General features: G+C 42.9%; 1 pseudogene; it reads right to left on the reverse strand.

Annotated features, from left to right (window-relative positions):
* Positions 1 to 21,988, reverse strand: part of LOC142775309 (eukaryotic translation initiation factor 4E-1A-like) — a 48,656-nt pseudogene that overhangs the window by 8,048 nt on the left and 18,620 nt on the right.

The raw sequence follows: 21,988 nt of genomic DNA on the forward strand, positions 1-21,988 counted from the left end.
AGGCCCAGCTTTAATTGTTATATATATAAGTGACATTGTGAATGTTGGTGATTCAGCTAGCTACATTATCTACGTGTATTACACCAGTTTCTTTTGTTTCAGGAACTAAGCATGATAAACCTATACATCCGGATAATGAAGTATTAAGAAAAATAAATAATTGGTCGGTGAAAAACTCACTTCCGCTCAATTGCTCAAAGACAAAAGCAGTACCCTTTAGAGCAAAATCTACGTCTTGCGATCACACAAAGTGTCTTGCGCTAAATGAATCTAAAGTAGTACTCTCTGCGTTGGCTGAAATCATGTGTGTCATCTTTCTCGAACAGGCTACTTGGGACCACCATACTGATCACTTAAAATCTAAGCTCTGCAAGGCCTTGGGTATGCTGCGCAGATGCCAGAAACTTTTACCAATACAACAGAAACTCATGATATATAATGCATTCTTTGCTTCAAATCTGCGCTATTGTCACCTAGTTTGGTCAAACAGCACTAACTAATCCTCAGAAAATTTAGTCACACTACAGAAGCAAGCCCTCTGGGCTGTTGCTGATGTACCTTATAATGAGCCCACGCGTGACCTATTTTTGAAGTTCAAAATTATCCGAGTTGACCACTTTTATGAGTATCAGCTTATAAGTTCTTTTAAACATGAAACGATTAAAGGCAGTACTCATAAGAGGAACATGGCTAACTTGTCAATAAATCAATCATATCGCATAAATCGACACACCGAACATTGGGCAGTTCCGCGACCACGCACAAACTACGGTTTCCAAACACTTTCATACCGCCTTCCTTCAATACTAAACAAATATAAATTATGTGATGACAACATACGTCATATTTTCTAAAAGAGAATGCTTCAACTAATTTTATAAACACCAATGTTTGTTGTTTATGAATGTGTTTGTTGAGAATGTTTGTTCCATACTTTTTTGCTTCTTCCCTTATCGCTTTGCTTTATGTATTTCTATTTTACTACTGTGACAAGTAAGAGGGCTTGTTAATGTTTGCTGCTGCTGTTATTGTTCTGGGAGGTGGGACTAGTCAAGCTGCCAACATGCAGCTTTTATCCCACGATCCTTGTTGTTTAAACATGTTTGGTATATGTGGCAGTAAAGTTCACTCCACTTAACATGAAGCTAATTTTTGAACGTAATAACCCAAATAAGTACTCATCAGAATGTAATACTATAGCATCTACAGGTTCTCTTTGATATCTTAAGGTAGAAAAAAAGTTGAGAAAAAAGTTCGAGAAAGTTGGTTTTGTGGTAAAATTTTGATCCACAAGACCAGTGTCTCCCCTACCCCTTCTGAGGGTCAAAGTTCGAGAGATAAGCTTTCAATGTCAACTGTCTCTCACGTAGCAACTTTTCAACATGCAAGGCAGTCAGTGTAGGCCCCAGATGGAAATATAAGATAAAGAAAGCGAACTTTTTTTAGAAACAATCAGAGAGTGAAATGAACTTCCAGAAGATATAGTAAACCTCGGGGACAATGGTGCTTTTTTAAATTGTTGTTATAATATGACTAGTGTATTTCTGTTTGTTGTGTGCCATATTGTATGAAATTTTTGTTTTGTTTATGCACCGCGATTATTGAATGTTGTTATAATTATGTTTTTTTATTATGCAGTTGCTTACTATCACAGAAAATCATTAACTGTACTGATTTTGTATATACACCCACTGCAGTAATGCAACTGTGGCGTTTAAGGAACTAAGGAAATAAACAAAAAACCAACAAACCCGTTCCTAATGTTGTTGCTAGCTCGGTGCACATCAGCAGTCCAGACAGCAAGCTTGTCGAACTTGGGACGGACCTGCACCACTGCGCCATTTACATCGCCGCTGATGTCCTCCTCAAAGCCATCTCCTATCAGGCACAGCAACTGTTAAAATATATATAGCACAAACATTGCAAAATATTGGTAAATGGAAAGTGACAACTTGACCAGTTTGACAAATGTAATAAAAACTAGAAGGTTTCATGAACAATGCTACAAAACTAACAAAACCTATTGCGTCATGATATGGCTGCAGGCTTCAGGAATAAAAAGTAAGTAGTAGAGGTGTGCAAATCCACAATTTTTCAATAAGAATCAAATCTCTACCTTGTGGCCTCTATATTCATAAAAATAATAGTGAAAAAGTGTGCACTGATTTGCTATATTAAACTTTCAAGTCTCAAACTGTATCAGACTACCGTAGAATATTTAAGGGCTCGTTTTTCTTTGTGCACATTAAATAAAAGGAACTTAGACAACAATGCCAACTGAAGTATAGAGAATGTTAATTCTAATAATTATGTTGTAAATGTTAAGAAAATAAAGTGGGCGGAAACTTAACTGGTCGTCGGGCATCGAACCTGAAGCATTCAAATTACGCACCTCCCAACAAGCTCGTCGAATTGTGCAGCCACGATGATCACCTTTTTACAGCGCTGCGTACAACGCTGATGCGCCACTTCAAAACATAATTCCCCCAACTCTCTTCTGTGCAAATCCTATCCTCCTTTTATGCGGAGTGACATGAACTTGGCCATGGGCAGCCTTACGTACCACCGACTTTGTGAATTGGTCCTCTTCACTATGTAATGGCGCCTTGGCCCTGCAGGGATGCGGTTTTGGCTAAACATTTGCTTCGTTTCTTCAGCATACTCCTAGAGGGAGCCCCGTGCCGCTCTGATACAAGCGACACACAGAAAATGCCTTGCAAAGTACCGATGACATAAGGTTGCATACTGATGACGTAAGTGCAGATGACGTGCTCATAGCCAATAAGGCATAGTCACGAAAGTGGATTATGCCTATTCATTGTGACAGCCGAGAATGGTGGTAAAGTTAGGTAAGAAATTGAAACCATCCAAAACAGTGTAGTGAACCCGTGGTGAGCCCTAAGATGGCAAAGCGTGTGAAAAATCAACCTTCGAACATCCGTTGTCGTCACCATGGTCTACGATTTTCTACCAGCGCCTAATCTCGCCTTTTTACGAGAACGAACACACGATTAACCACATTAAAAAAAAGGTGAATGTCGGGTGCAACTTTATGCACGGGCAGTGGAACAACGCAATATCACTAGGAAAAGTGCTCTACACAAACAACACAAACTGTCGAACGCAGCACCACATTTTTTTGGGGCATTATCCATTGTCACTTTAACGAGGTATAGTTCAGGGACTTCTGCAGCAACTGAAGAGTGGCACTGCAAATGCGAAAGTAGTTTTCATTTTCTTTTTCTCTTTTTTTGTTTTGTTTTTGGCTTGAAGAGAAGAAGAAGAAGGACACATTTGCGAATGCGTCCACAGCGTTGTCTTTCATGCCTGGCAACGACTTCATTTCTGATCTTCATGCGTACCGTGCGCGCCGCCACCGCTTCGCGCTTCTCAGAGGGGTAACCACAGAAGATCCATAGATTCACGCCACGACTACCCCCGAGAAACGGTTGAATTAAGGTGCAAGCTATAGAAAAGTGCAGCTTCAGATAGGGCTAATGATGCACAGGTTATGTTGGTGCATGATAAGATTCAAATAAATGGTGGTATATACGGCTGGGATGTCAAACGAGAACGATACCTCTATCGAAGTCGTGCAGATAAACAGATATAGAGAAATGCTCTTAGAGCTTCCGATGCAGAAAGGAGCAGTACAAGAAACGAGAGCACGTCATCTAACGCGCTAGGAACGGTCTTTTATTCGCCACAGACATAGCTCCTGCTTCTTCTATTTAATGCCTGAAGTATCGGTAACAAAGTAACTGAACTTAAATACACTTTGCTATCGCGCAGTCTTTATGTGGTTGCCATAACTGAAACGAGGCTACACAGTTGTGTCCCTGATAACTGCATTGTGCCACAAGGCTACCAAACCTTTAGAGGTTGTGGGGACTGATTAGGGGGCGGGGTTGCTGTCATAGTACAAAACTCTGTTGCGGCCTCACAAGTTCAAACCAATGTACCAGAAATGGTGTGGTATAGGATAAGCTTTTTCAACACAGTATACCTTCTTGGTGTCTTGTACAGACCACCCCCAATAGCATCAGAGTATCTTGATAAACTGAATAACTTTCTTTAAGCCCATATAGACGGGAACACCAGGATAATTCTTACTGGAGACTTTATTCTGCGACACATTAACTAGGATGCTTTTTTGCCTCGTCACGTTGAGATTGATTTGGGTGAGAAGAAGTTGGAAAATATGTTTGTTCATAGCCTAATACAAATAGTGCGCGAATATACAAGGATAACATCTTCGTCTCGGTCAGTGTTAGATCTGGTGTTCCTTTCAAACAAACTACGTATTTATACTATATGTGTTGGTGAGAGAGTTTCTGATCATAGATTAGTCTCTCTTACTATTCCACTGAGTGTTTCATGAACTATAACCTAAAAGACCGTGCAAGTGAAGCATTACACGAACGCAGATGACACTTCCATTTTTGACATATCAGGGTATTCATTTCGTCAAACAGACGAATTGTGGCAACGCTTTAGAGTTATCAAATATTGCATCAACAAATTCATTCCCAGTAGAACAAAGAAGTCTAAAAAGCGCAATCCGTTGATAACATGAGATAATATTGATAAGAAGCGAAAGTTGAAAAGGCTGCGGAGAAGAATAAACCATGGCTCCGAGGAAATAGCAAGTGTACGAAAATAATTGAAGACAGACTTGTTAGAATCTAAGCGTGCTTTTCTTGGTCAAAACTTGTGTTATTTATTTAAACATTTACTTCTCAGGTTCAGATTTTTTATGTTCAATAGGTACAATTAAATTCACCAGCTGAAACGTGAAAATGAAATCGCGATGCAGATTGTTGATTTTTAAGATAGTTTTAACCTTTTATTTCAGTCAGTTTTTACAAGACGCCGATGTGACACTGAAACTAACGATGTAACATGCGGATCATCAGAGCCGATGGGCGATATAGCTATCAGTCGAAAAGGAGTATTGAAGAATCTATTGTCTCTTGATTCTAAAAGAGCATCCGGGCCTGATGAAATACCCACGCCTTTTTTGCAGTATTGAAGAATCTATTGTCTCTTGTTTTTAAAAAAGCATCCGGGCCTGATATAACCCCATCTCTTTTTTGCAGCGTTATGCGGAGTGGATATCTCACTATTAGATGTTCTATTCTGAAAGTCTCTTTGTACTAGATCAGTGCCATTTGACTGGCGCACAGCTGTATTGGTCCCTGTGTTTAATATTGGTGATCAGCTGTCTGCAAATAATTACCGTCCCGTGTCGTTCACATCTCTCTGCTGCATATTATTAGAACATATCATTGTCACACATTCCTGGAAAGTAAAAATTACTTTTATCTTTCTTGGCATGGCGTTAGGAGTAAAGTCTCAATTATAACACTGTTAAATAAAACTATCCATGCCTTTGCGACAGCTTTAGATATGAATGAACAAATTGATGTCATCTGCATAGATTTCGCTAAGGCCTTCGATAAGGTACCTCACGACAGATTACCGTATACGCTTTGCTGTGCGGGACTGGGTCAACTTATATTTGGATCAAAGCGTACCTAAACGACAGGAAGCACTTCGTGAAAATTTTGGGTGATGTTAATGAATTTGTGCATTTACTTGATTTACATTTATGTGATTTATTGTAAAGATTATAGCGATTGTTATCTGCTGCCTTGCGAATCAGGGTGTGTGTTTCTCGTTTGGAATGCAGAGCTTTCACGGAATTGTATTTATGTATATTTGGTTTATTGTGAAATGTGTAGTTATGAGGATAATTTGTTTGTACAGTGTCGCTCCTTTCCTTTATTGAACCCTATCAGAGAGTTTACAGTATTTTTAAATAAATAATTAGTTAGCTAAAAGGCTATATTCAGGGCACAAATTCTTGGTTCTAAGCGACGAAAATTTGTGTTTCTGTAGAGTAATGGTGGGTAACATAAAAATTTTGTTATGTCGAGGGAATTCTTTGGAAAAGGCAGTTTAAAAGATGTTATCGTCAGAGCTGGTAACAGTGATTTGTTCTTCAGATGAACTGTACATTTAACTGCTATTTCCGTAGCACTGCTGATCTCCAAAATTTCCCCCATTTAGTTGAAGAAATCTAAAAATTGAAAGCGGCAAGCAATAAAGCACACACGAGGCAGGAATGCATGTTTTTATCAGTTGTTTCCCAGGCATTCACAAATCTGGACCTGACCAAATATTCCCGATTTATGGTGGAGAGCAAGCAATTAAAGGATAATCAGCTTAGTAATTGGCGTGACTCCCATTCTTGGTGGACAACTCTATCTGACCTCCTTCAGTGCTCTTGAAACTACTAACACGAGCAGAGTGCAGATATAATTATTCTTTATAGGGGAATATTTTCAAACATGATGCTGTTTTAATGCCACTCAATGGGTATATTTGTCGATACATTGAAGGAGAATATTTGAAATACAGTCGACGCTCATTTTAACAAGCCTGCATACAAAAATACTTTTCAGAAAAAAACCTGACAGATTTCAACACAAAATAAATGCTTTATTTTGGTTAGGTACTGTACGACATCAGCATTCCTTTTAATGAACATTGTGTTCTTGTGGTGCCATGCCCTCAACTCGGACTGTATGGTTGCCTATGTGGATCGTAACGCCAGGCATTGTACTTGTTATGTATCAATTTTCATGTTGATAGTTTTTTGCTTTTGATGTAAGCAGAAGTCGAACTGAACCATGGTCCTACTAATAAAAACTTCGTCATGTCCTTTAAAACTATAGCCAGTGCGTTTTTCAGTCTTCAACAAGGTTAAAATGCTGTACTGGAGGAGCTAACTCTTATTTGTACAGATAACTCAAACGTATACTTAGCAAACTCGCCGCTCGAGTTGATGCACTGAAAAGGGTGGCTCAAACAGACGTCGTATACATAGACATCTTTAAAGCCTTCGATTGTGTCGCTCATCAACATCTAATAAACAAACTCTGCTGTTGAAACTTGGATCCTTCAACATTGTCCTGGATCCGATTAGGGCCGTAACTAGATGGCGATAGAGGGGATTCGACAGCCCCTGAAATTTTTATTGCTTTAACTTCTTTGAGTGATACTCAAGTTTTTACGTGCCTCCACATCAACCACCAGTTGCCAAAGTTAGCCATTCTACACAAAAACACTTCTCGGAAATTATTTTCTCGTACAGCCCTGGATCCGACGCTTAGTAGCACATTCATCCCAGCTCACTGGCATTGCCGGTCTTCTCACCACTTCAGCGCTTGTTAAACTCCGCGCCCCTCAGGGTTCAGTGCTCAGCCCATTACTCTTCCTTATATATGTTAACGATTTACCATCAAGAATTTCATCATCCAATTGAATATTTGCAGACGGTTGCATCTTTTATAGCCCAATAAACCACTCCTGACGATCACAAAACTGTATAAAATGACCTACTTAAACTGGTGTTCAATATGGTTGATGCAGACTAACGATTCCAAATGCTAAGTCATGCGCGTATGTTGGAAGCAGTCGAGCTCTGAATAAATCTACAATTTAAACTCAATGAACTTGACATATGTCAACAATTACTGATACCTTGTCATGCCGATTTCTAACAACCTCGCATGCTGGAATCATGTGACAAACTTGGTTGCCGACACTTAAAAAAGGGTTGGTTACATCCAAGGAACTTTATGCCTATCACCTCCTATCGTCTGTAAAAAGGGATACGTAACCTTCATTCGTACAAAGCTCAAATATACGTCCTACATTTGGAGTCCTCTCCAAACCAATCTGATTATTTTTTTGGAATCCATTCAGAATAGGGCTGCCCAGTTCATCACGTCCAACTCTTCCATAGGCATCTCTTCCATTGGGAAATATATATAATTCCAGAATCTAGCTGACAGACGCAAGTTTTTTAGACAGTTTATTTCATAAGTTATAGTATTATTATTTTCACTATTTGCATGGCTCATACCTTCTCTTGTCCACTACTCTCGTCACCTATTTAATTCACAAAGCTTCCAGTGTCCTTCCGGTAGGGCGGTTGCGTTCAACAAGTCATTTCTCGCTATCGCCATGAAAGAATGGAATCATTTACCGGAAGCCTTGATCTAGAGCGTGGCTCGTGCGCAATGAAACAGCTACTAAGTGCTCCTTTAACTCAAAATCTCGTTAAAATGCTACAACTCTCACTGTGTTTAATGATCTTGTATGCGTAAATTTTGGGAACACGTATTTTCAAATTTGTATATGTGCATTTTTTACATGTGTCCTGAAATACTGGAAAAACATTTGTAAGTTATTTGTACTACTTAGTTATTTTCTTTTTTATACAGTTAAATATTGCTATAATAGGCATGCTCCGGACAGCAATTCTAGTCTTTTTAAATGAGATATCTGTTATAAGCAAGGGACCCTGTATGCATTTTCCTATTTCCTGTATTTTAGTGTAAGCATAATGGTGTCTCTCATACCTATTTGTCTCCCATATCAGTATCTCTTACAGAGGGTTTTGACTGCATTTAGTAAAATTTTCTTCCCCCCTATTTATGCCCCTATAGGGTCCTTAAGGTTCAAATCATTGATGAAGGTGATTTTGGGGTCTTTTGGCGTGATCTACCACATGAAGTTGATATTTTACAGAATTTAGCAAGAATAATTGTTGGCTAATAGAAGTGAGTAATTAGTGTTTAGCCTTGAAAAAAAATAGAGGTTGTATTTGCATACAATTATTACTAATCTACAACTAATAGAATGTTTTTCACGTGCATAATTTTTTTAAATTTTGGGCAGATTCATCTGGGACGCCCAGTGAGTATAAACTACAAAGAAATAGTACAAAACAAATTAGGTGAAAGTGAACCCAGTACTTTCTAAAAAAAAGTGAGATGCATACATCCCACTTACGAGAATCAAGCGTGTTCTTCCCTATAGGGCCTCGTTTCCAGGCTAGCATTTGTCAGCAAGTGTGTCCCAGGGGCTAGAAACGGCTGTAACCGGCAAAATGTTTGCCCTGTGTTTTGCCATGGAGACCAAATCGAACTTCATTGCTTCTGCAAATGCAAATAGCGTCGAAACCAGCGAGCGAGCCAGGTCAACGTCATCTAGCCCGGCGGTGCCGGCACGTCTTACGCAACACGTGGCAAGCTCCCTCCACCCCCGGGTCTGTTTGCAGCTCGATGATGCAGTCGACGTCATCTATCTCGGTGGCGCTTGCGCGTCTTACGCAACGCTTAGCAATACCACTCGCCCATAGGTGCAATGTAGTGGCGGTTCCTGATTGGAAGCTGCTGATGCAAGGGTCACCAAGGCCTATAAAATAACTAAGCGGTGCGGCGCCAAGGAGCAGACCTAAACGTCAGAGTGCCCGAGAACAGACGATACCGTCAGAGCAACCAAAGACATCCTGGCTCTTCGTCGCCCATCAGTGTGAGCTCCACAACCTGTCAGCCCCAGTGCCGAATATGCAGCGCCTCTCTTTATGCTGTACACATATGTTGCCTTAACTCACCACCACATTGTCAGCTCCGTTTATTGCCTCTGCAGAGAAACAGCGGAGAAACCCCGGCTCAGGACCCTGGCGGCCCGAGTCACAACACCGGGCTTCGATGCGAGGCCTATCAGCTGGCATGAGTCCGGCATCGGCACCTTGCCGGCCGGCATGCTCTGAAATTCTACGCTGGCACACACTACGCAAGCACACATTTCTGCACACATTGCTGCAGGCTAACTAATTTTTAGGAGACCGGCTTTTAAAGCCTGCACCGCACCGTCGCAGCTCCCCACCACATCTACATCTCGGCCCTTTTTCCTCAAACAGGCGAACACGCGAAACCATTGTTTTGCGCTGTCATCTTTACCACCCTAGAATTTTCGAGGTTCCACTAGACCCAGTGGTTTGTTCGTCACCTGTGCTGGCTCGTTCTCCACACTCTGCCCTCAGTCATTCCTGCCATAGAGCACACCAGACGCTCTTCCTAACTTCTCCCCACAATACTGCTTTTAGAAAGCCAGCAGCGAGATGAGGCACATAGTTGTTTGCGTCGCACTTTGATGGAGCTTTGCACATCAGTTCTATTTGTACCGGGAGCAACTGCTAGTTTTTCACAATATTGTGTTCCCTTCTGTTATGGGAATGGTGGAGTACTGGTATTCTCCACAATTGATTGATTGATTGATTGATTGATTGATTGAAATGTGAGGTTTAACCTTCCAACACGACAATACGAATATGAGAGATGCAGTAGTGGAGGGCTCCAGAAGTTTCGACAACCTGGAGTTCTTTAATGTGCACCCAAGTCTGAGCACATGGGCCTACAGCATTGTCATTTCAAAACACGAAAAAATAAAACCAGAACAAGAAACAAATATATACTATGTATTTCCGTAACCATCTTTGTTGCGTACCTTACTTCCTCGCATTATTTGTGCACCCTTAAGATTTAGCCAGCCTTACTAAAAATAATTTACTTGCATGTTTTGCGCTCCCCAACCTGCTCAAGCCAGCTCGCCGATGCACGCGTGAGGAGACTGCGACATCTGACGGGCGTGCCTCACCGAGCAGGTGAGTGTTGTCGTACATAAAACTAGCAGTGAGTGCGAAGTTCCTTCTTCCAAGGACTTCCTCTGCACTACGGTTCCTAGAATACCACATCCCGAACAAGTAAACCTGTTGACGGGTCGTCGAAAGTGCTCGGACGTTGGCCACCCTCTATTTCTCCATCGCTTCCACCGTGACTGTGTACGCTTGCATCGCCACGGTATGGACAATTTCCGGTCTTTAAAAAGACAATAAAAATGTTTTAAGTACTTATCGCCCAATTTCAATTCTACTGATACCATTCTCAAAATGCATTGAGAAGATTATTCGTGCTAAAAGATTGCCATACCTAGAGAAAAATAATTTAGTACCTGATCATCAACATGGCTTCAGGAAGCACATTTCCACCGATACTGCTCTTTTAGCTCAAAAGTAAACAATCTTACAAGCTTTTATTAATAAAAAGTTAATGATAGAAATCAACATCGGTTTCTCTAAAAAAATTTCATCTTGTGAATCATAAAATATTACTGGCTCAGCTACAGGCTTGTGCTATCCATGGTGTAACTTTGGGGCTCTTCGAATCATATAAGTATGTTTGAAGGGCCCCAAGGTGATACCACGGATACCACAAGCCTCTAGCTGAGCCCGTAATATTGTATGAATCACAAGATGAAATGTTTTTGAGAAATCGATGTAGATTCTCATCATTATCGCATCGAACACATTATGTACAGCTAGGAGAAGAAATGTCCAATTTTTAAGGCTGTAGAAGTCGGAGTTCCACAGGGGAATATTTTGGGCCACTCCTGTTTATAATTTACGTAAGTAGAATGCGAAACAGTTCGAAACAGGCAAAACTTATCTCGTATGCAGATGGCATAGCAGTATTTATCCGCTACATCTGAAACTCAACTTGAGCGTCGAAGGAACATAACGCTCAGAGAATTTAAAAGGTGGGCTTAAGTGATCTGTTTTCGAATGAATGCCAGCAAGACAAAATTTGTGGTTTACATGCAAAAAGGCAAACGATTGCAAAGCCCAAAAAAATGAAGATAGATGCGGATGATTTATAAATTGTTAACCGTCTCTCCATTTAAGGTGTAACGTTTTTTGAAGACCTAAGCTGGAACGTCACGCCTTTTGAAAAAATGAACCAGAACGGAGCAACAAGAACGCGTGACACTGGGAGGAAAAAAGAGAAAGCCGAGGACACAGAGCTCGCAAGGAACCGCAAAACAGATAGTTCGCCATGACCGCAGAATAAAGTTGCGTTTTCTCTTATGGGTTGGGAGCCAGTCGTTTCATAACAATTTGCTGCCGCGAAACCCGAGACTGCCCCTTTAGAAACGCCTCCACGTCACGGGGAACTCGGACCAGTTGTGGAGCAAGCGAGGTGCACTCAGGGCTGGCTTCACGCAAGCCCTTACCCAGCTCACGGATTTTCTCCCCCAAACGCATCCTGACCTCTCGGACGTTCACGTACACCTTGACTATTTCAAGGACAAGGGTCTTACATTATCGAGACTGGACGACGCAATTCTTCCGCTGACAGGTAAAGATGATGTTGACCGCGAAGTCGAAACAGCGCAGAATTATAGCGACAAGAACAACTACTCCATCGCGCACACGAAGTACTGTTGGCAAGGTCGTCATCAGCAAGCTACCACGACGCATGCTGCAAGTTCTGGAGCAGGATCGAGCAACGCAGACCTCCCGAGATCCGTCGATGCTCCGGACCATGCGAGAGAGCCACGTCACAGATTGGCTGTACTGTCCAGACTACAGACACATACCTCCGACAGCAACCTGCATGACTGGCAGGCTTTTTGGGATCATTACGACGCCACGATTCACCAGAACTTCGACCTGCCATCTATCGAAAAATTCGAATATTTGCTTACGTACTTAATTCATAATGCTAAACGGTCAACCGAAGGAATCCAGTTAGCCGAGCATAATTACGGCATTGCTATCAAAACGCTCAAGGATTGGTTGTTACGGCGAGTTCTCCTCATCAAAGAGCACGTAGATCATCTTTTGGCGTCGACTCCTGTGAAGAGCTCGTAAATAGTTGCGAAAATTCGCACACTTCACGACAATGTGCTTTTCCGAGTGAATGCTTTAGAAGGCCTCGGCGTGTCCCCGGAATAATACATCGTGGTACTGAATCAGGTCATGGTGCGCTGCTTGGCAGACGATCTGGCTATCATGTACCAACAAAGAATGAAAGAGGATGACAGCGCCAATAGTGAGACGGAGACTTCGGAACACAGACTGCGCCATGCGAAGGACCTGTTGACACTTCTTCGCATCCAAGTAGAAGTGCGGGAAGAAGGTCGCATGCAAGCGCGTCGCCGCTCTTACGAAAGTGGAGACAGCATGGCAACAAAAAGCCCAGACAGCACAAAATTCATTCCATTGGCTTCAGCTAGTACTGGTTCCACTGCATTGATCAATCAAGTCCGCCCACTTTGCAACAGCCAAGAGCACATCATTATGTCCTGCACTGCGAATCTGTCAGCGAACGGAAAGCGAGTAAGGCTACGGCATAACAACTGCTGTTTTCGCTGTGGTACTCGCAACCACATCTCAAAAACATGCAAAAAGGCCATCACTCACGTGTGGCTCCTACCGTCACCACCACCTGACCATTCTGGGCGACCTGTCCAGACCCGTCGTCCAGGACCCAGGGCCTGCTGCGAATCGGTTGCATTGGGAAGACCCCCTTAGCGAAGGGTTCGAACTATTACAACCGCCCAAAGCACACACGTCGGATGCTCGGCTGTACTATTGCAGACGGGGTGCACATTGGCAAGGTAAGCCAACCCACGCCACCTTGTTTGGGTTATGTTAGACAGCGGTAGCCACAACAGCTATATTCACGCAGACGCGGCCAGATTGTTTCAGTGTTCTGTCATTGGAAAGGAAGAACTTTCAATAATGACATTTGGAAGCTCCAAGCCTCAGAAGCGACTCTGGGCCGACCATGTCTCCGTAAGATTGCGCAGTTGATTTAGCGATGCTGAAGTGGAGTTTAGAGCCTTGACGATTCCGTAACGAGTCCACCACTAGAGCACCATAGCTTGCAGATGCTCCTCGAAAAAGAGTACTTTGTGGCTGACGCATGTCAATCGAATACGTAGCAAGAAGGTGACATCACTGTGCTGGTAGGATCTGACGCCTATTGGAAGATTACCACCGGCAGGATTCATTGCATCATCGAGACGCTAACAGTGATTGGAACACCCTTTGAATGTATGGTACAAGAACCTTTATTGTCCGACATGCAGTACCCGTCTAGCACACTGTTCATATCGAGCCGCAATTCTTCTCCACCAGACGTAGACGTTTCGTCGATGTGACGTCTTGATGCCATCGGAATCGATGGAAGCTATTCACAACCGTTGCAGATCCACGCAGACCTCTCCGCCTTTGACCGCTACATAACGAAGCAATGCAAACGTTATCAGGTGCCCCTGGTTATCAGGTGCCCATTTATTGATGAGGATGGCCCACTTCGCGTCTGTGGGTGACTGAGAGCGCTGCACGCTGAACAGGACATTCGTCACCCCATTTTACTCTCAAGTGACCATATGCTCACCAGCTTGCTTGCTTCGGCAGCACATATGCGTACCAATCACGGTAGTGCAGAAGCACTCCTCACTGAGCTTCGAGAGCGTTTATGGTTATTGAGAGGGCGTCAAAGCGTGAAGAGGATCATTTTTTAAAGTAGAATGTTCCGAGAGAAATTTGGGCACCCATAGCCCAAATTCCTCGCGGAAGAATTACGGGAACCAGCCCCTTCACGGTCATTGGGGTTGATTACTGCGGGCCACTGTACGCGAAGTCAGCAAATGGTCTGAGAAGAACTTACATATTTTTGTGTTCGTGCGCCGTCTTACGCGCCATACCTTGAGCTAACATCAGACATGACCACCGCCACAACTTTGCTCACCGTTTCGTTGCACGCCGCGGTGTACCCTCGTTTGTATACTCTGACAACCCCCAGACGCTCCCGAGTTGTGCTAGATGGTTTCCTTCTGCGTTAACTGCTCTTAGCGTGTACGCCGTGGAGATCAGAATAGAATGAAAGTTTATCGCAGAACGCGCTCCCTGGTAGGGAGGATGGTGGGAGCGCTTCATTCGTACGCCAAAAACTGCACTCAAGAAGTTGCTCCGACGCAGTATTCTGAACGTGAAGGCCTCACAACGGTTCTGTGTGTGGGTGAAGCTGCGATCAAACGCCGACCCCTCACCTTTCTTGGAAGTGAGCCTAACGAGCTACTGCCCTTAACTCCATCGCATTTCTGGCTGGGTAAACGAAGCACATCAATGACACAATAGTGCCCATCAGAGCCTCACGTATCCGTTGATCTGCAACGAAAATCTCGTCATCGCCAGTGTCTAAGAGTGGAACTTTGGAAAAATGGAAACGAGCGTATTTGCTATTGCTGCAGTCGGCACACCATCGCTCGACATGCCCAACAGAAAAAGCTCCGAGTTGGTGATGTAGTGCTCTTGCAAGAAGACACGGCACCAGCGAGGTCATGAATAATGGGCAGAGTGGGAAATGGGCAGAGAGGGAGATAAAATTACACGCGCTTGCTCCATCGGTTTCGCCAATGGTTCTTTTGCGAATCGCCTTGTGCAAAAGATTTGCTTGCTCGAAGCCTCCATTTCACCTTGGCCCGCCCCGGATGATGTTGAAAAAATGAACCGGAACGGAGCAACTAGAACGCGCGACACTGGGAGGGAAGAAGAGAAAGCCGAAGACACAGAGCTCGCGAGAACGGCAAAAGAAATAGTTCGCCATGACCACAGAATAAAGTCGCCTTTTCTCTTACGGTTTGGGAGCCAGTTGTTTCAATACAACGTCAAACACCTAAGTAAAAAGCTTTCTTCTGCTGTAGGAACCATAGCTCGCTTAAAATATCTTCTTATAGTTAACAATAATGTTTTGCTTTACAATGTCCTATTGTTTTCAATTATACAATATTGCAACCTTGTTTGACGCACGACTACAAAGAAAAGTCCAACGAAATTGCACTTGCTCCAAAAAAGAGCTGTGCACTCCATTTCCAATGTTCCACACTCATTTAACTACGAATGATCTGTTCATAAAGTTTAAAATTCTACCTGTATTTTTATACAATTATCGCTTAACTTTAACCTAAGAGTAATACCTAAAGTCCAATTGTTCCATTAAACTTTCGCTGACTGAGTTCAATGTAAACCGCAGTAATTTTCATACTAGGCATAATGAAAAATGGCATGTTCCTACACGTTGGAAACAAATATTATAAAAAAAATCAATAAAGCACTCTGTGGAACTCTAAATAAGAAATAAGACTATTTTGTCCGTCGCGCAGCAGAGATTACTAACGTTGCACATGACATCTATCTTTCTTTCTTTATCCTCGTGTTGAAATTGCGTTGCATACTTATAAAAGAGCGTATACACGTGCTTGTGTAGACCTGTTTATATATACACTTGCGTATCGAGTATAAAAATGTAAATCCACGAAATCCGCATTTTCGTTTATAGGCACATACTTTTTGTGTCAATTTATAAATATGTAATGATGCTTTGAAACGTTTTGTTTTGTTATTGCAACCGTATTTTTATCGCTTAATACTTTGTTTTTAGTGTGTTGCGCCCATTGTTTCACGGCAATGTGCTTCCGTCACTTACAAAAGGGGGCAGGACCTCTGTCAAGCTGCAGTATCTTTCAGTACTGTCTGCTCTCTTTCGAGTGTGAAAATAAAACTGATTTATTTATTTATTTATTCATTTTATAATTTATTTATTTATTTATGTATTCATTTATTTATCGATCATTGCATTTTCAGGCTAGAAAATTTACAATTCGCGCAAAGCGTTGATGGCGACGTTGATGGCTAAAGCAACGAATTTTTTACTCAAGTTCCATCGTCTCACCGATAGGTATCCGCTGCAGCCAGTGAACCAATCGGTACACAGTGTCGTTACTTTATCTGGTCGGTGGCATCTCACAAGCGTAGGGCGGGTGCCTAGAATGTTTAAAGTATATTATCTCCACTATAGATGGGGTCTGCGCACTTTGACTGATGGAGAAAACTGCAGGTGGCCAACGTGGCCTGCATTTCTCACCAAAATTAGCACTCCTGAAAACATTTTGAGGCTGGCTGGGCATTTTGGCGCAGTGTGGCGCAATTTCAGCAAACTTTACGGTTTTGGCACAGCTCGGTGCAACAAATAAAAATTGTATCAAATTTGTGCAATTGGCGCAGCTGTTGCCCCCATGTGCTTGGAAAGCTTGCTCGCGATAGCCAGGCTAGGCAAGAGAAGATGGCAGACAATTTTTTTTGAGAACTGTCAGTTTTGAAGCAATAAAAGTACCGTTTTGTGCATTTTGCTTCATCGGAAGTTCCAATATTGCAAATGTTTTTCTAGTTCCAGTGAGCTTCGCATTAATGGTAGTTCACCATACACCAGTTTTCTGCGGTTGAAGAAGACCTCTTGAACTATGTGCGAAAAGTTAGCTTCTGCAATATTACTGCGTTGTGGGACATGGTTCCTCCAAGCATTGTCGAGAGGAGCTTCAAAAAAAAAAGAGAGCATTCAAACGTGCTCGATTGCACTGACAATGACGAGATTTGGGAGAACGGTGACACAGCGGCTGCGACGATTCTCCATCGGACATCTCAATCAGGTATTCTGACTAGATCACGTGTGACAAGATTTTGCTGGTTTAACTCTGGGTTAATACTGTGAAACAAACAACTGCAAACAATTGGTGCTCCAAATTATTTTCAATTTTTCATTTATCTACTGACTGTTTTGGGACAAAAGTCCCTGACAGATTTTTAGGACTCCAAATATTCGGGCGTGTTGGCTATTTCGCATTTCACAAAGGCACTGTCAAGGTTCCGATGCAGTAATGCATTTTCGCAACATAATTTTTGAAAGAAATATTGTTCCAAAGATTGACTTTCCAGACTAAACCATTTCTTCTGAGCTATGCCTCTCAATTTTGGAAACCGCCATGCCGGACCTTATGTTGGCTTCGTTGAGTTCGGCTTGCAGTAGCTAGTTGTGCGGCCTACAGAATTGGAAGCACGTACTAGCTTCCGATTGCAGAGGCCATCCCTGATCTTCTTTGCGCGCACTATCTTTCGAATTTGGAGTCCATGTCTTATCTTCCTTCTCCAGGAAAGTTGAAGAGTTTCTTTTTCAGCCAACCTTATCACCAATTATACAACGGTAGGTTTTTATTTTCTCTGAGCTTTCTTTTTTTTACGGCCGTCAATGCGCACGCCGTGTTAGTCGTGTTAGTGTGCCAAGTGTTTTTGAGCCACCGTGCGTGTCATGTGTTTGCTGCTGTTCGCAGTAGCCCAATAGCACTCCGAGGGGGGAGGGAGGGGCACAGTGCTTGGCTACTGATCTGGGGACCTATTTTCGCGGTGTCTGATTCAGCGAAGTGCGGTAAAATAAGCAAAAACAAACAAAAGAACAGTGAGTTGTGACGTCATGGCCCGCTTGACCACATCGGTACACTGAATCCTCCAGCACACTCCCAGCGTAAAATGAAACCAAGCGGACAAAATGTAAAGTGACAGGACTCTTGAACAGGCTTGATTAAGTCTTAACGTGCTTGTAAACATGTTGAGATCTCTGAAGAGCAACTCAGGGTCTGCTGTCAGACCTTTCAGGGGCGTCCGGCGGCCGGCCTTGTTATACGTAATTCAAAGGCTACCTCTAATAGAGTTTATGCACGGACTCAGAGATGCGCGTCCTAAAGTAGATGTCTGGGGGCAGCATTTGTTGTGGCGAAACGCATTCCATCAATTTCACTTGTGTCAAGAGTTGTGAAAACTTCGTAGCGTTGAAATGGCATTGCCCAAAGAAAAGATGGAAAAGAGGCAGCACGCTGCTCGCCACCTCTAGTCATTCAGGGAAGGTCAAATTGAATATGTCCACGAGTTGGAGGACACTGTGAGAATCACTGTCTTGGAACACGCCGGTTCGATCGCGGCCACGAGAGTGCTAATTTGATGGTCGCTGGAGGCTAACATATTATATAGTGTCTGTGCAGGTAAAAGAATCCCTGACCGTGTTGTTAATTGACAACAATCATGCGAGACGTTGCATGTATGTTTTTGCGACCGGCATCAAGTTTTTTTTTGCTTGGTTTCATGGAGCCACTAACTTTGCCGCACACAACGGTCAGGGGCAGCGATTGCTAACGAGCTTTCTAACAATGTTACCATAGCCCAAAAATAACCAAAATTTCTCGTCCCAATGAAAAGCTAGAAGCATTGCATAATTTATGTTTTTTATTCAGGTTTGACCTTTTTTCAGACTGTTAGATTTTTTAGACTATTTCTCAGTCTTCGCCCACTCCGGAAAATGGGTCGTAGACTGAATATACCTTTGCACAATAAATGATTTTGTGAATTCTGCCTAATTTGCGCAACTCCTTTTCAGCGCTTCAAGATCACGAAAAAGTGTGCACAATTTATGCTAGTAAATACAGTATTTCTAAAGCAGTGCCCTAAAGTCAACATGCACATTGGAATTTACACTGAAAACAAAGTAACTTCTTTAGATGTTTCATACTGCACTATACAATTTATCGAATACCAGTTTTTACAGAGTTTGATATATGTAGGCTAGGCTGCATTATATTCATACCCTATGAAAAAGAAGTGGGTATACTTGCAATGTCAAACCTCTTTCTACTTTTTGTGAAGAGATAACTTATGATTTCCAGCCAGTAGTTGTCAAAGTCTGCCGTCCTCTGGTGTTTGTTCAAGCTGAAAAGCCAATGGCCTCCGTTTTTGTTCCGCCTGTCTTCCCACATGTGCTTGATACCAAACTGTAATAGAAATATCAGTCCGTAAAAAGAGACAAGCCAGACACCCATATAAGGTACAATTCAACCTGTCTCAGCAATCATTCACATATGCATTGGCAGTATGCAGGGTGCAACAGCCAAAATAGAACTTGGAGAAATTTTCGGAGGAACAAAATATTACTTTTGGAGCACTAAAATTCAAATTTGGAGCAGGTTGCAGGAAAAATAACAAATGTTTAATCATGAAAGAGCCAATTTGAGCAGTACGAAAACGATGGCTTACATTGAGAAGGAATAACTACATGTACAAAACATTCAACCATCTAAATCATGCAATATGAACATGGGCGCTGCTACTTCAATGAAAGTAGTATTCTGAAAGCAAACAATGAAGTCCGCATCAGCATTCCCCGTGTTTGTCGAGTCCTTTGACTCATGTGATTCTCATGTGGCTCTGTCAAGCTAGGGACCTTGACCTTCGGGAGATTCGTAAAACCAAGGAGTAGGGGTGGCGACAAAGGGAAAAAAACCGCCTTACAGGTGTGTATGCTTTTTTAGGGCTTGGTTTGCTTCGATGCCTCAAATAATTGCCAGTAACTTTTTTAGACGTCAGTGGCCATGCGAGCACTCAATTATGCGGTGCATAATCGCATGAGTAAGTGAACAAAATTTGCTGTGTCCCGTGACTGGCGCCAATGGCCTGTTGCAAGTCATAATGCACTTTTCTGCGAGGCAGTGGTGTGCAGCGGCAAAGGAAGCTTCGCAGCGTTCTGCGCGATTTTCAACAAGGTCCGCCAATTTTCGAACCGCTACACCGCCCCCCCCCCCCTGAAGCGCACCCTTACATCTCTTTTTTTTCTTTGTTTAGGACACAACTTCTTGGCTCGCTTACAAGGCACGTTCAACCAGATAAAGTAACAATGCGCATGCGCGTTTGCCCGGCGATGGCGCCGGATTGCGAGACGACCCAACTTCAAGCCTGAGAAATTTCTTACTACCGTTGCTATGCGAACCAACAGGTAGCTGGCAATGACGGAATTCGCAGCACATCGTCCTTGTTCGCGCGCGAAAACACGGCATACGTTCCTAGCACGCCATAAGTGCGTTTGCTGACTAGCAAATTCATATTTCCCGCGAAGCGTTCATGGCTACAGCTCCGCTTTTTTATTCCGCATGAAGTTCCGCCGTCCCACCGATAAGTAACAGCCGTGGTCACCAGTATCACTTCATCCTACCATTTATCCGGTCGATCGAATCTCACAAGTGTTCTCACCTAACGAGTGCATAAATTACACCGTGGCTTAATTGATTATTATGTGCGGTTTAACGTTCCAAACTACCATATGATTATGAGACGTCATGTAGTGGAGGACTCCGGTAATTTCAACCACATGGGGTTCTTTAAGTTGCACCCAACTGTGAGCACATGGGCCTACAGCATTTTCACTTCCACCGGGAAATCAGCCGCTGAAGCCGGAATTCGATCCTGCGACCTGCTGCTCAGCAGCCGAGCACATTAGCAACTAGACCACCGCGGCGGGGCCTTTCACCGTGGCTTAGGGTTCGGATTGGCATGATTGGTTTGATTGACGACGTAAAATACAGGGGGCCAATGTGGCCTGCGTTTCTCACAGAGATTTAGACCCCTGAGATAAATTTTGAGGCTGATCGGACATTTTTGCTCAGCGCAGTGTAATTTCGGGAAATATCTTAGGTTTGGTATAGTTCTCTGCAACAGTAGAGAATTGTTTCAAATTAGCACAATTGGCGCAGTGGTTGCACTCCTGGGCATGCCATAGAACGATTTTCAATACAAACACCTCCACTTAGCCTTCTGAGATCATGATGCACACCTCGAGCAATACTTCAGCATCGCAGGTAACAAAAATTTCCCAGGAGTTTTGCTTGGGCATTGTGGTGCCTCGAAATACATTGCATATATATTTATTATTGCTACCTTAATCATACCTTTGATCTCGATATCGAGGAATCTGTTTCTGAGTGACATATAATGACAGTGCGAGGTAATGGCAAGACAGCAATTCACAACGTTAAAGCAGCAGATCCATTATATGCTCATGGTGCACGCAAATAATGAGTAAATTGACATCCAGATACCCCGACAGTGACTTCCAATTTAGGCTGTCTGTGGGACGCATATTAGTAAACACTGTGGATTAATGTTGACTCATTCGGATAAGGTCCATTGCGATGGGGCTAGCCTGCTGATGCTCAGGGACGATCACCTTAAAATCAAATTATTTTTTTATAAAGGTTTGCTTGCTCCAGTGTTTGGGGTGGGTTAAAGGGACAGTAAAAAAACAATGATTTCTTTCAGATTTACATACTCAAACTTAATATGTTTTGCTATCGTAAGTTCCCTATAAGGGGAAAAATTCAAGCTTGAAGTTTCATACCGGGTCATTAACCCTCTCTTGCCGCCCTTAGGGGGCCAAATTCGCTCCAGGCGGCCTTCTGGGCGTTAAGGGGTTTGCAGCCAGCCCTTGCACATTCCACCCCCCAGTGATGTGTGGACCTCGCACCTAACCAGACTAGCTCTAAGATTGTGCACAAAGGTCAGAACCTAACCACGTTCAGCGGAGGAGACCTTTTGAGACCTTAAACAAACAAACCCCTAACGGCTGCGAAG

This window comes from Rhipicephalus microplus, chromosome X, assembly GCF_043290135.1.
Source record: "Rhipicephalus microplus isolate Deutch F79 chromosome X, USDA_Rmic, whole genome shotgun sequence".
NCBI lineage: Eukaryota > Metazoa > Arthropoda > Arachnida > Ixodida > Ixodidae > Rhipicephalus > Rhipicephalus microplus.